Source organism: Halichoerus grypus, chromosome 11 (genome assembly GCF_964656455.1).
Source record: "Halichoerus grypus chromosome 11, mHalGry1.hap1.1, whole genome shotgun sequence".
In the NCBI taxonomy this organism is placed as follows: Eukaryota; Metazoa; Chordata; class Mammalia; order Carnivora; family Phocidae; genus Halichoerus; species Halichoerus grypus.
Genome location: NC_135722.1, coordinates 86,372,797 through 86,385,056, shown reverse-complemented (window position 1 = coordinate 86,385,056; position 12,260 = coordinate 86,372,797). Strand labels below are relative to the sequence as shown.

At 42.5% G+C, this 12,260-nt stretch overlaps 1 long non-coding RNA gene across 3 annotated transcripts in view; it reads left to right on the top strand.

Moving 5' to 3' along the window:
• The window catches only part of LOC118531981 (uncharacterized), a 33,884-nt gene that overhangs the window by 10,016 nt on the left and 11,608 nt on the right, over nt 1-12,260 (top strand). For all 3 annotated transcript variants that reach the window (XR_013442699.1, XR_004915486.2, XR_013442700.1), the window contains one exon: nt 11,779-11,868. This is a non-coding gene — a long non-coding RNA (uncharacterized LOC118531981). The remainder of the gene's footprint in view (nt 1-11,778; nt 11,869-12,260) is intronic.

The following is a 12,260-nucleotide window of genomic DNA, read 5'->3' as shown; positions in this document are numbered from 1 at the left end:
TGAAAAGTAAAAAACCCTGATTGTCTGGGAGGGTGTTGAAAAGCCAGCAAGATTTCAAATGGGAGAAGGATCAAAGTGTCTTGAGAAGGGAGGAGGCGGGCCCTGTGCACACAGAAGCTCCTGGGTCTTAGGGAGAATAAAAGATCTCAGTGTGATGGCAACAAAGGGACTCTTGTGCATTCACAGCCATGGGCTTGCAGGGGTGATGAACAGCATTGGCCCTGAGGCCAGGCTGGGGTGGCTCTAGGCTCAGACTGCTGCCCCTACCCGGGAGAGTGGAAGGGTCAACTATTAGAATGAGGGCAGGCGCTGAGAGCTCCCTATATCTGAGGGAGACCCAGAAACCACAGCTTTAGAAGGCTGAGGGCTGCCAAAGGGTAGAGTCTATGCTTTCCTTCCCCTTCATTCATTCTTTCATTGATTCCTACCCCACCCTGATCTTTGGATACCCTTAATAATTATGGTTTGTCCTTCTCCTCTTCTTGGCTTTTGTGACTGCTTTTCTTCCAAAGGTTTAGTTTTACCAACTGGACTTGAACAAATAACAGCAAATTGGTCAGAACACACAGACCAACTAGCAGGTTGGTTCTAGCCATACAGAGAAGTATTCTGTCATGCATCTAGGCCAAGCATAATGGTTCTAGGCACAAAGGAGACTTTAAAATGGTTTAACTTATTTTTGTTTCTGTCTTCTAATAACATCGAGAGAAAATGGGGTAAAAGGAGGTTCAGAAATCAGGTTAGGGAAATATGGTCAAAAACTCCAAGTCAAAGAACTTCCTATTTACCTTACAAAATGTGTAACTTTTGTAAATGTCCTTTGAGGTCAGGGATTGTAGAGAAGTGCTCTGGAACCATTGCTCTGCTATTTCTTAGTGCATGATTTTGGGTAAATTACTGAATTTCTCTGGACTTTGTTCTTTATCTGTAACATAGGTATGATATCTACTTTGCATAGTTCTAGCAGGACTATTTAGCAAGTCTCTGGCAAAGAGTAGGTGTGGATTCGGATTAGTTCTGGGTGAGACCAGTTCAGATTTTGGACTTGGTATGTAATTCATTCTGTTCTCTCAGAGTTGTTTCCTTCTGGCATTGAGGAAAATTAATCTCAAAGAAATGTGATTATCAAGAAAGAGATGACCATGTGGTGGGAATTGCCATGTTTGAGTTCATCCTGGAGGTCACCTCCCTCATCATGTTGCCTTATGTTGACAGAACACCTTGGATGGATGCCCATTTAGACTTTATTATAGGAAGCCTGAGGGCTGGGCAGTGTATGGTTAGGAAGGTCATGTCCCAGCAGGAAAGAGTCAGTGACTTGTGCAAACTGCAAGCTGAGCCAGCAATGCAACCCAGGCATCCTGACTCCCCACCCTATGCCTAATGATAAGGCCCATTCCTGTGTCCTATATCTGGGATTGGACATCTCTGGAGCCAAGAGGGTGACATCAGGGCATCTGGAAACTCAATCTCCTTCTCTGATTTGTATATAGAGAAATGGTGTCAGAGCTCCAAGAGAAGGGCTTTGCAGCCTGGGTTTCTCAGAGGCCAGTGGTGGGAATAGGTTCTTCCCTGGAGACTAGAGGGAGGCAGCAAGCTTTCAGAATTCTCCACGGGCATGGGCGGGAAGAACCACTGAAGCATTGAAGGGGAAGGGGGAGAATGATTTATGGGTAAAACCTAAATGAGCAGAACTTGCCGGCTTGACCTCAGCACCAACTGAGGGGCGTGGGAGAGCATTCTGCAAATATTTGAGAAGCATTGGTGCCAGAGAACTCAATGACTGAACCTGGATGGAAGGGAAGAGAAGGAGCGCAGAGCTAAGTCTGTCAAGGAAATCTTTCTCAGAGACTCCTCCCTCAGGAACCCTTGTCTGTTTGGGCATCTCCCCATGGCAAAGGGTTTAAGGGCTGGCAAATTCCAGGATACAGACCACATGGGCCAGAGAAATAGGCCCAGATCACTTCTCCTGTAGAGAATTTGGGCAGAATGCATGAAGAAAGACAGGCAGTGAGAACAAGATGAATGGGATAGTCCTGCCCTTTCTTTTTATGTTCTAATCAGTTTTCTGAAGATCCCCATTAATTTGTGTTAGTCCTGGCTTGTTCCACCTTCCCCCCGGTCCCTTCCCTATAATATCTTTGTGTGTGTGTGTTTGTGTAGGTGTGTGTGTGTGTGTGTGTTTAACAATTTCACAGTAGGCAGTTCATCTTCCTTCAGGAAGTGCATCCCAACCTCAAGTGGCACATACTTGTGGTCATTATGGTGTTCCCCCCACTCCCCCACACCTGCCTCTGCCTGCCTGAAAAGCCAATACACTTCAGCATACCAAAGGTTCTGAGCTGTACTTGGTAAAGAAATATTTTGAACTTTGTTTATCCTAATATTTCCTAAATATGTTTGATTATGAAATTCTACTTTTAGATAAATAGGTTACATGTTGGCTGAGAGGCTTCCTCTCTTGGTGATTCATGTATGTACGACTGGCACCCCCAATAACATCCTAATGCTTCAGTGGGAAAGACTGCATATTCTGTTTCCTTTGCACCTTCCATAGCACATACCAAACCCTAGGTGCTCACAGCATTTGGGCTTAATTAAAAGACAAGAGGAACACAAGAAATAAAATGAAAAAGCAAATGACAAAACTGAGAAAAAAAATTTTTTAAGTGGAAAATTTTGCAATATGCATACAAAGGAATGATACCTTGCACATGGAGAAACTTGTAAATCAGTAAGAAAAACAATGACCACTGCAACAGAGTCAGCGCCAACTCAACTCATGAGTCATGAATACTCAACTCACAAAAGAAGAAATATACAAAGCTTATATAAATTTTGATGTCTTAACCTCACAGTTATAAAAAACATAAAGTAAAAAATGAAATATCATTTTATCAATTAAACTGGGAAAGAAGAAATTGCATTAGTGAAGTGATAGGGAAATAAGGACTCCTTTATATTGTTGACTTTTTAAAAAGTTTGTATTAGCTATTTCCTCCAAGATGTGCTAAAAATAGGAATTTCCCCATCATGAACCATTTATCAAAAATGTTATTATTGACTATATAATATTCCACAATATGGAGTATCAGAATTCATATGGCTGCCATTTTGACTGGGCATTTAGGTTATTTCCAAGGTTTTGTCTGATCTTAGATTATGTCCTTATTTAATAATGTGTTAGTTACATTGTGCTATGTAACAAATAGCTAACTAAATATTAAATGGCTCAAAACAACAATTGTAGTTAAATCTGGTTTCTCTGGGTCAAAAATTTGGATAGGGCACAGCAGAGCAAGTTGTCTCTATTCCATGATTTCTGGAACCCCATCTGGAAGCTAGAAGCCTGGGGCTGGAATCACCTGACATGTAACTTTCTTACATGTCTGCCATTGATGCTTAACGGGGCTGTCTGCTGGAACCCCTATGTGTAGCCTCCCTGTGTGGCCTGGGCTTCCTCACAACATGGCCATTGGAATCCAAGGGCAACTGAGAAGTGTATTGCACTAGCTCCTCTTGATGTTGTAACAAATTATCACAAATTTAGTGGCTTAAACCAACATGAATTGATTCTCTTATTGTTCTGGCAGTCAGAAGTCTGAGATGAGCCTTACCAGGTTAAAATCAAGGTCCTGGCAGTGATGTGTTTCTTTTGGAGGCTCCAGGGGAGAATTTGTTTCCTGGCCTTTTCCAACTTTTAAAACTGCATTCCTTGCATTCCTTGGCCTTTGGCCCCTACCTCCATCTTTAAAGCCAGCAGCAGAGCATCTTGGTTGAGTAGTCACATTTGCTTTCTTCATATGCCTCCCTTTAATAAGGACAGTTGTGATTGAATTTAGGGCCCACCTGATAACCCAAGATACTCCTCTTATCTCAGGATCCTTAACTTCTTCATATCTGCAATGTGTCTTTTGCCATTTAAGATAACATTCACAGAATGGTGATTGCCAGAGGGTGGGAGGTGAGGGAAATGGGGAGAAGTTGGTCAAAGGGCATAGACTTTCAGTTATGTGTCAGTTCTGGGGATCTAATGTATAGAATGATGACTATAGTTAATAATACTATATTACAGAGGTGCTTAGGTGGCTCAATCAGTTGAGTGTCTGACTCTTGATTTTGGCTCAGGTCATGATTTCAGGGTCCTGGGATTGAGCCCCAAGTCAGGCACCATGCTCAGCGGGGAGTCTGCTTGAGGATTCTCTCTCCCCTTCTCCCTCTGCCCTTCCCCCTGCTTGCGTTCTCTCTCTCAAATAAATAAATCTTTTAAAAATATTGTATTATATACACTTGAAATTTGCTAAGAGAATAGATTTTAAGTGTTTTCACCGAAAAAAAAAAATCATGTGGGGTGATAGATGTGTTCATTAACTTGATTGTGGGAATCATTTTACAATTTATACATGTACCAAATCATCACATGTACACATTAAATATATTACAGTTTTATTTGTCAATTATGCCTCAATAAAGCTGGGGACAAAAAGGTAGAAGTCACAGGTTCCAGGGAGTAGGATCTACATGTATTTGAGGATCCATTTTCAGCCTGTCATAATGACCAAAGGTTTTTCTCTCTTTTAGTTGGATTTATGGAAGCCATATAGTTATACAGTGACTGCTGCAGGTAGATGTGGAGTACTGGTACTATTGGGCGACATGGATCACTTGCTCATGCAGTGTACTCATGCCCTCTGGTCCTGCTCAAGTTCAGTCCCAGAAATACCCTTTCCATTTTGGGTGGATTGTTGCTAGGCACATCAGGTTTATGACTTGGTGGGTCTGATGGAGCACAGCCTATAATGAGCAGTGACAAGTGTGTGGTCACTTGGTGTCCAATGGTGAAGCATTCTATCTCTACCAGGACCCAGTAATATGCTAAGAATTGGGCTCAAATAATTTATAAATTCCTGCTGCAGATGGTATAACCTTGCTTCAGAAGCCCAAAGGCCTGCATTGTAATTTTTCCACTGGGGCTCCCCATAGTATCTATTATGCTGCATCTCTTCCCAACACTGACAGTACCAACACCACAGGGTGTGCCAGATCATATGGCTCGAGTGTCAAGGCTTTTAGCACCATGGCTTCAATCTACAGCAGAGGCCTTTCTTGCTCTTGACCTCATCAAAACTGGCAGCCCCAATGTCACCCTGTATAAGGAAAAGGGCAATATTTCTAGGTGTGGAATGTATTATATCCAGAACCCAAAAAAGCCTACTAGGTACTCTGGGTGCTAGGAATGTAAGATGCAGCAATTTGTCTTTTACTTTAGAAAGATATCCTGGTATGCCTCTTACTATTGGACCCTAAAAACTTAATTCAAGTGGCTGATTCTTGAATCTTCACATTCAAGATTCAAATCTTCACATTTTATAACCCACCTTTGGAGCACATGATATTGTGACAGAGGGTGGTAGAGTTAACATAACCTCATGGCAAATCTGTGAAGGAATGTTGTCTTCTGCCCCATACAAATGCAAACTGTTTCTGATTTTCTTTTTTGGTTGGAATATAAAAGAATGCATTTGTAAAATCAATGATTACATACCCTGAGGTTTTATTAATCTACTCTAGCAATAGGTTACTTTGGACACAGCAGCTACAATTGGGGCTCTTAAGCACTTAAGCTTATGGTGGTATATAGTCAGTCATTCTCCAGGGTCTGTTGGTTTCTGCAGGGGTCAGACTAGTGAATTAAATGGAGACATTTTAGGTACTATAGACCCAGCATCTTGTGGGTCATTAATGGTGACACTCATCCTGCCATTCTCCCAAGGATATGATATTTAGGCTGAGGGCTAAGGGGTAAAAGTTCTGAGGTTTCCAGGGTGCCTAGGTGGCTCAGTCAGTTAAGTGTCTGACTTTGGCTCAGGTCATGATCTCAGGGTCCTGGATTGAGCCCTGCATTGTCAGGCTCCACACTCAGTGGGGAGTCTATTTCCCCCTCTCCCTCTCCCCTTCCCCTCCCCCTGCTTGTGCTCTCTCTCTCTCATATATATAAATAAAATCTTTAAAAAAATAAATAAAACTGACCCATAGATCAGTATGACTGGTTTTTTATTAAAAAAATTTCTAAGGTTTCCAATTACTCTTTCCTACTACGATAGCTCTTTTTAAGATTTTTTTATTTATTCATTTGAGAGAGAGAGAGAAAGAGAGAACAAGCAGGGGGAGAGACAGGGGGAGAGGCAGAGGGAGAGGGAGAAACAGACTCCCCACTGAGCTGGGAGCCCGACATGGGGCTCGATCCCAGGACCTGGAGATCATGACCCGAGCTGAAGGCAGACAGCTCTTATGCCATAAGCCAGGGATCTAGTGTGGGGGTTACTCCAACTGCCATATGTATCAGTTCTAATTATATCCTTGGGGATTGTGTGAGTTGAGTCTGTGCACCTGGTGGGCACTTTGTGAGCTGAACTTTAGCTGGGACTGCATTTATTACCTGACTGCAGAGACCTTAGTTCTAACAGGAAAGCCATAATGATGCTTTGGGTCTCTGGGTATTGATATCAGCTTAGACCCTATGTTCAATTGTCCTCGAACATTCTGGTTATTTCCCTTTCCCTGATACACAGTCACCTGAAAAAATGGCTGTTAGGACCCTCTGGAGAATCATGTGTTATGTATTTGCCATGGTGTTGCAGGGTCTTTCCTCCTAGGAATCCAGTCTTTTGTCCTGTCAATGGTTCCAGTGAGGTCTGGAAACTGAACAAGGGACCATGTTTTTTATTTGAGCTGATGGTCTGCTTTTAGCCTCCTGCTCCTTTAATATGCCTTTTTTGGATTCTAGATATTAAGCAGCACCCTTATTGACTCTGTTTCTTTGGAGCTCTCTTATTCCTATGAATATTAATAAACCCAGCTTTGTGACTGCCTTTTCTACCATCTAATTGAACTGGGAATCCTGTAGTTCATTTGCTAAATCTGGCAACCCTGGCTCCTGCCAATCTTCTCAGTGCTTGATGGAAGAGGGGTCCTCTTATGGAAGGTCTTCTGGCCTCACCTACTCTGTCTACTGCAGTTCACTCACTTTCCTCAGGCTTCTCACACCTCTCTCTATTGTCTTCCAGGGTAACTCAAGCATTTCCAATTCTCTATGTGGCTACTGCCTTTCCAGGGTCTTAAGAGCCATCCCAGCAGCTGTTTGGCCCATCGCCTGGGTCCTTTCTAGGGTGTTAAGTCCATTAATGAGAGAAAGTGCCCTGAAATCAATTAATGTTTGCTCACCCAGTCTTACATTCTGACTACTTTGATCAAGTGTCTTCAAATTCAATCCCAAGAGTGCTTCTCTGGCTTCTGCTGGTATGTGCTCGCTAATTTTTGCAATTCTTTCAGTGTATAGTCTCTTTACTCCCCTATCAGGCACAGCATGTCCCCAGTTGGGTTGTTCTGGTATTTAACTGTAGTTATTGGCCTAGAAACCAGGGAGAGGCAGGGGTCAGCTTCTAAGGGGAAACCTATTGCCTCTGGGGAGAGGGCCTTGCAGCATCATCCATCACTGAAGTGCTAGTTTTTTTTTTTACTTGTCTTTTTTTTTTTATAAATTTTTTATTGTTATGTTAATCACCATACATTACATCATTGGTTTTAGATGTAGTGTTCCATGATTCATTGTTTGTGCACAACACCCAGTGCTCCATGCAGAGCGTGCCCTCTTTATTTTTTTTTTTATTTTTATTTTTTAATTTTTTTTATTGTTATGTTAATCCCCATACATTACATCATTAGTTTTAGATATAGTGTTCCATGATTCATTGTTTGTGCATAACACCCAGTGCTCCATGCAGAACGTGCCCTCCTCAATACCCATCACCAGGCTAACCCATCCTCCCACCCCCCTCCCCTCTAGAACCCTCAGTTTGTTTTTCAGAGTCCATCGTCTCTCATGGTTCTTCTCCCCCTCCGATTTCCCCCCTTTCATTCTTCCCCTCCTGCTACATTCTTCTTCTTTTTTTCTTTCTTAACATATATTGCATTATTTGTTTCAGAGGTACAGATCTGAGATTCAACAGTCTTGCACAATTCACAGCGCTTACCAGAACACATACCCTCCCCAGTGTCCATCACCCAGTCACCCCATCCCTCCCACCCCACCCCCCACTCCAGCAACCCTCAGTTTGTTTCCTGAGATTAAGAATTCTTCATATCAGTGAGGTCATATGATACATGTCTTTCTCTGTTTGACTTATTTCGCTCAGCATAATACCCTCCAGTTCCATCCACGTCGTTGCAAATGGCAAGATCTCATTCCTTTTGATGGCTGCATAATATTCCATTGTGTATATATACCACATCTTCTTTATCCATTCATCTGTTGATGGACATCTTGGCTCTTTCCACAGTTTGGCTATTGTGGACATTGCTGCTATAAACATCGGGGTGCACGTAGCCTTTCGGGCCGCTACTTTTGTATCTTTGGGGTAAATACCCAGGAGTGCAATTGCTGGATCATATGGTAGCTCTATTTTCAACTTTTTGAGGAACCTCCATACTGTTTTCCAGAGTGGCTGCACCAGCTTGCATTCCCACCAACAGTGTAGGAGGGTTCCCCTTTCTCCGCATCCCCGCCAACATCTGTCATTTCCTGACTTGTTAATTTTAGCCATTCTGACTGGTGTGAGGTGGTATCTCATTGAGGTTTTGATTTGGATTTCCCTGATGCCGAGTGATATTGAACACTTTTTCATGTGTCTGTTGGCCATTTGGATGTCTTCTTTGGAAAAATGTCTGTTCATGTCTTCTGCCCATTTCTTGATTGGATTGTTGAGCGTGCCCTCTTTAATACCGATCACCAAGCTAACCCATCCTCCCACCCCCCTCCCCTCTAGAACCCTCAGTTTGTTTTTCAGAGTCCATCGTCTCTCATGGTTCGTCTCCCCCTCTGATTTCCCCCCGCTTCATTCTTCCCCTCCTGCTATCTTCTTCTTCTTTTTTTCTTTCTTAACATATATTGCATTATTTGTTTCAGAGGTACAGATCTGAGATTCAACAGTCTTGCACAATTCACAGTGCTCACCAGAGCACATACCCTCCCCAGTGTCTATCACCCAGTCACCCCATCCCTCCCACCCCACCCCCCACTCCAGCAACCCTCAGTTTGTTTCCTGAGATTAAGAATTCCTCATATCAGTGAGGTCATATGATACATGTCTTTCTCTGTTTGACTTATTTCGCTCAGCATAATACCCTCCAGTTCCATCCACGTCATTGCAAATGGCAAGATCTCATTCCTTTTGATGGCTGCATAATATTCCATTGTATATATATACCACATCTTCTTTATCCATTCATCTGTCAATGGACATCTTGGCTCTTTCCACAGTTTGGGTATTGTGGACATTGCTGCTATAAACATCAGGGTTGAAGTGCTAGTTTTTAATAGGGAAGGGTGGGCCACCTCAGCAAGCTTAGAGGCTCTGGGGAGGAGGAGGGGAAGACTGAAGGGTCAACATTTTCATTAAGAAGTTCCTTAACATATTTTGAGGTCCCAGATTTACCCACCAGGGTGATTTCTTATGCATAAGAGATTGGCTGAGTATTCGAATGTTTCTGGAGCTCTGTGACTGTAACAGTTAGACATTGAGATTGCCACTTAGTTGTGTTTGTTGTTCCACTGAAGGAGATGAGGGCCTCACTGGGACTGCCCAAGAGGGCCTTTAGCTCTCACACTTAGCCATTGTTAGTGGCCCTCAATCTCTGTCCCTCTGCAGGGCATCTCTATGACTTAGCAGTAATAGCCAACTCTGAGTCTTTGTAGACATTGTTCTTCCCATATTTTTATTTTTATTTTTTAATTTTTTAGAGGCGGGGGGGGGGGCAGAGAAAGACTCTTCAGCAGGCTCCATGCTCAGCACGGAGCTCAACACAGGGTTCGATCTCACAACCCTGTGATTATGACCTGAGCCAAAATTAAGAGTCAGATGCTTAACTGACTGAGCCACCCAGGTGCCCTTTTCCATATTTTAAAAAATACCACAACATTCCTCTCCACTGGGACATTCCCAAGGGTACTACTGATGAAGCCTTAGCAATTTGAACTACTATCTTATGCCAGAGACTATCTGTGCTTCATCTACCAACAAGAATGGTGGAGGTAGGGGTCTTTATCCTTTGCTTCTTGGACCACTCCTGTGGCCTCTTGTGTTAGGAGTGTCCTCTGAGAAGCAGATGCCAAGATAAGATGAAAGAAAATGGTGAGGGAGCTGGGGGAAGCTGGGAGAGTAGCCAGCTTGTACTACAGTTCTGTCCCCAACAGAAGGTAAGAGGAAAAGAAGGAAGGTTGGGTGGAGGCCTCTCAGTCTGTAGTAAAGTTCTAAGAGAGTTCAGCATGGTTGTTAAGTTCAACTAAAGTAGCTTGTTAGAGGTGTTATGTGTTCTAGGTGCAAGCCTGTTTAGAATCCCCACTGTGCTCCATCATTGCGTTGGACCAGCCCATCAGAAGTGTGGCCTCAGAGTGGAAGTAAGGATGGCATTCAGAGCACAGGAGCTGGGCTTTTCAATTATGCTCCTGCACTGGGACACACTGGGGATGTATTTCCATGGTTTCCATGGGACCATGTCTTTAAGACCCCTGGGTCTCCCTCGAATCTCTTTCATTCAGGTCAGGGGCTCTACTAGCGCTATCTTAATTCTTCTAGAGGTCCTAACAGAGGGTGTTACACCCTTGAAGTGGTCTTTATCTTGAGGTCACCATGCTATTTTGGCAGCTTCCTATATTTGGTCTATGCTTTAATTTAGTCTCAGCTATGTTTTAATTTGAAAATTTTCAATGGATAGAGAGACTTGAGATAAGAAATTGTGTTATCTATATTACTTCTAAATTCTGAGTGCAAATTGATCAGTTCTTTTCTAAGTTTGTCTCTTTTTTATAGGATCTTATCATATATAGCACAAGAAATCAACTCATGTTTTCAACATTCTGCCCAAGTTCACAAGTTCATTAGGTACACTTGCTATCTTCCAAGCTATGGCTGGATGTACATTTCACCACTGTATAATACAAGTTGTCATTTTTCTAGTTCTCCACCTACTGTCCAGTTTCAATGCCATGTATTTTAGCTTTTTTTTTTTATAACAGAACCCCATTTTCATGCCAGTCATGTCAATTTCTATGTCATTGAATTATTTCTTCAGTAATAATGCATAAGAAAAATCACAGAAATCTCATACAACAATAAACATTTGTTTAGCTCATGCCTCTCTAGGTTAGCTGGTATAGGCTGGACCCAGTTGGGGCAGCTCTGCTCCATGGGTCTCTCATCCCTCTCATGGAATCAGCAGGCTAGCTTGGCGTGTTCTATTCAAGATGATGGCAGAAGCACAGGAGAACAAGTTCAACTGCATAAGTTTTCTTAACCTTTTGGGTTATTGAACTTGCTAACATTCCATTGGTCAAAACAAGTCACACAGCCATGCCCAAAGCCCAGGGGCAATGATGCATACTCTGCTTGTGGAGATGGAGAGAGGAGAGAATAAATATTTCCAAACAATAATCTCTTTGAACCACAGGTATTAACTTTTACCATCTTTGTTGCAAAACATGTTTCCATTTTATTGTTTGAAGGTCAATTTGCTTTCAAAGATTTTTGAAGTAAAAAAAAATTTAAAATGTCCTGGGACTAGAAGGCTAATTTTTGTAAACACTTGTGAGGCTACTTTTGACAACTTTTTAAGTCTTTATGAATAGTCTAAGATTGTAGGTAAAGAGATGGTCTGTGTCTTACATGCCCTGAGAAGAATGGATTCCTTGTTGAAATTCTACCCGTTTCTTTTGTATCTTAGGACTCCAAGGGGAAGCTCTCAAAAGCTCTAGAAGTCCACCCAGCCACTGACCCCAGTAACAAAACAGACAACGGCTCTCTTTCTGCTACGGTACTACTTTATTGTTTTTCAAGTTCTCATTTGTTGACCACCGACTCTGTCAAGTGTTGTGTTAAGTGCTTCAAATGTAGTATCTCATGGAATCATCATCACCATGCTATAGGCTGTTGTTACTATTGCCCTTATCATAATCCCTTCTGGATGTAAAAGAAATATGCCCCCGATCTCATAGCAAAGTAAAAGAGACTTGAACTTGGGCCTCTCTGACTCCAAAGCCAGTGCTTCTATCCTTATCAATACTGCCTTTTGTTTGAATCCTGCCTCTGTCGCCTTTTCCATCAAAACAGAGACATCTTTACTGTCCCAGAGGTCCTTAAGATCCCGATGAAATCAACAGAAACTGCTAATGCAAAGGAATTTGACTATAGACCACTACAAGAAGA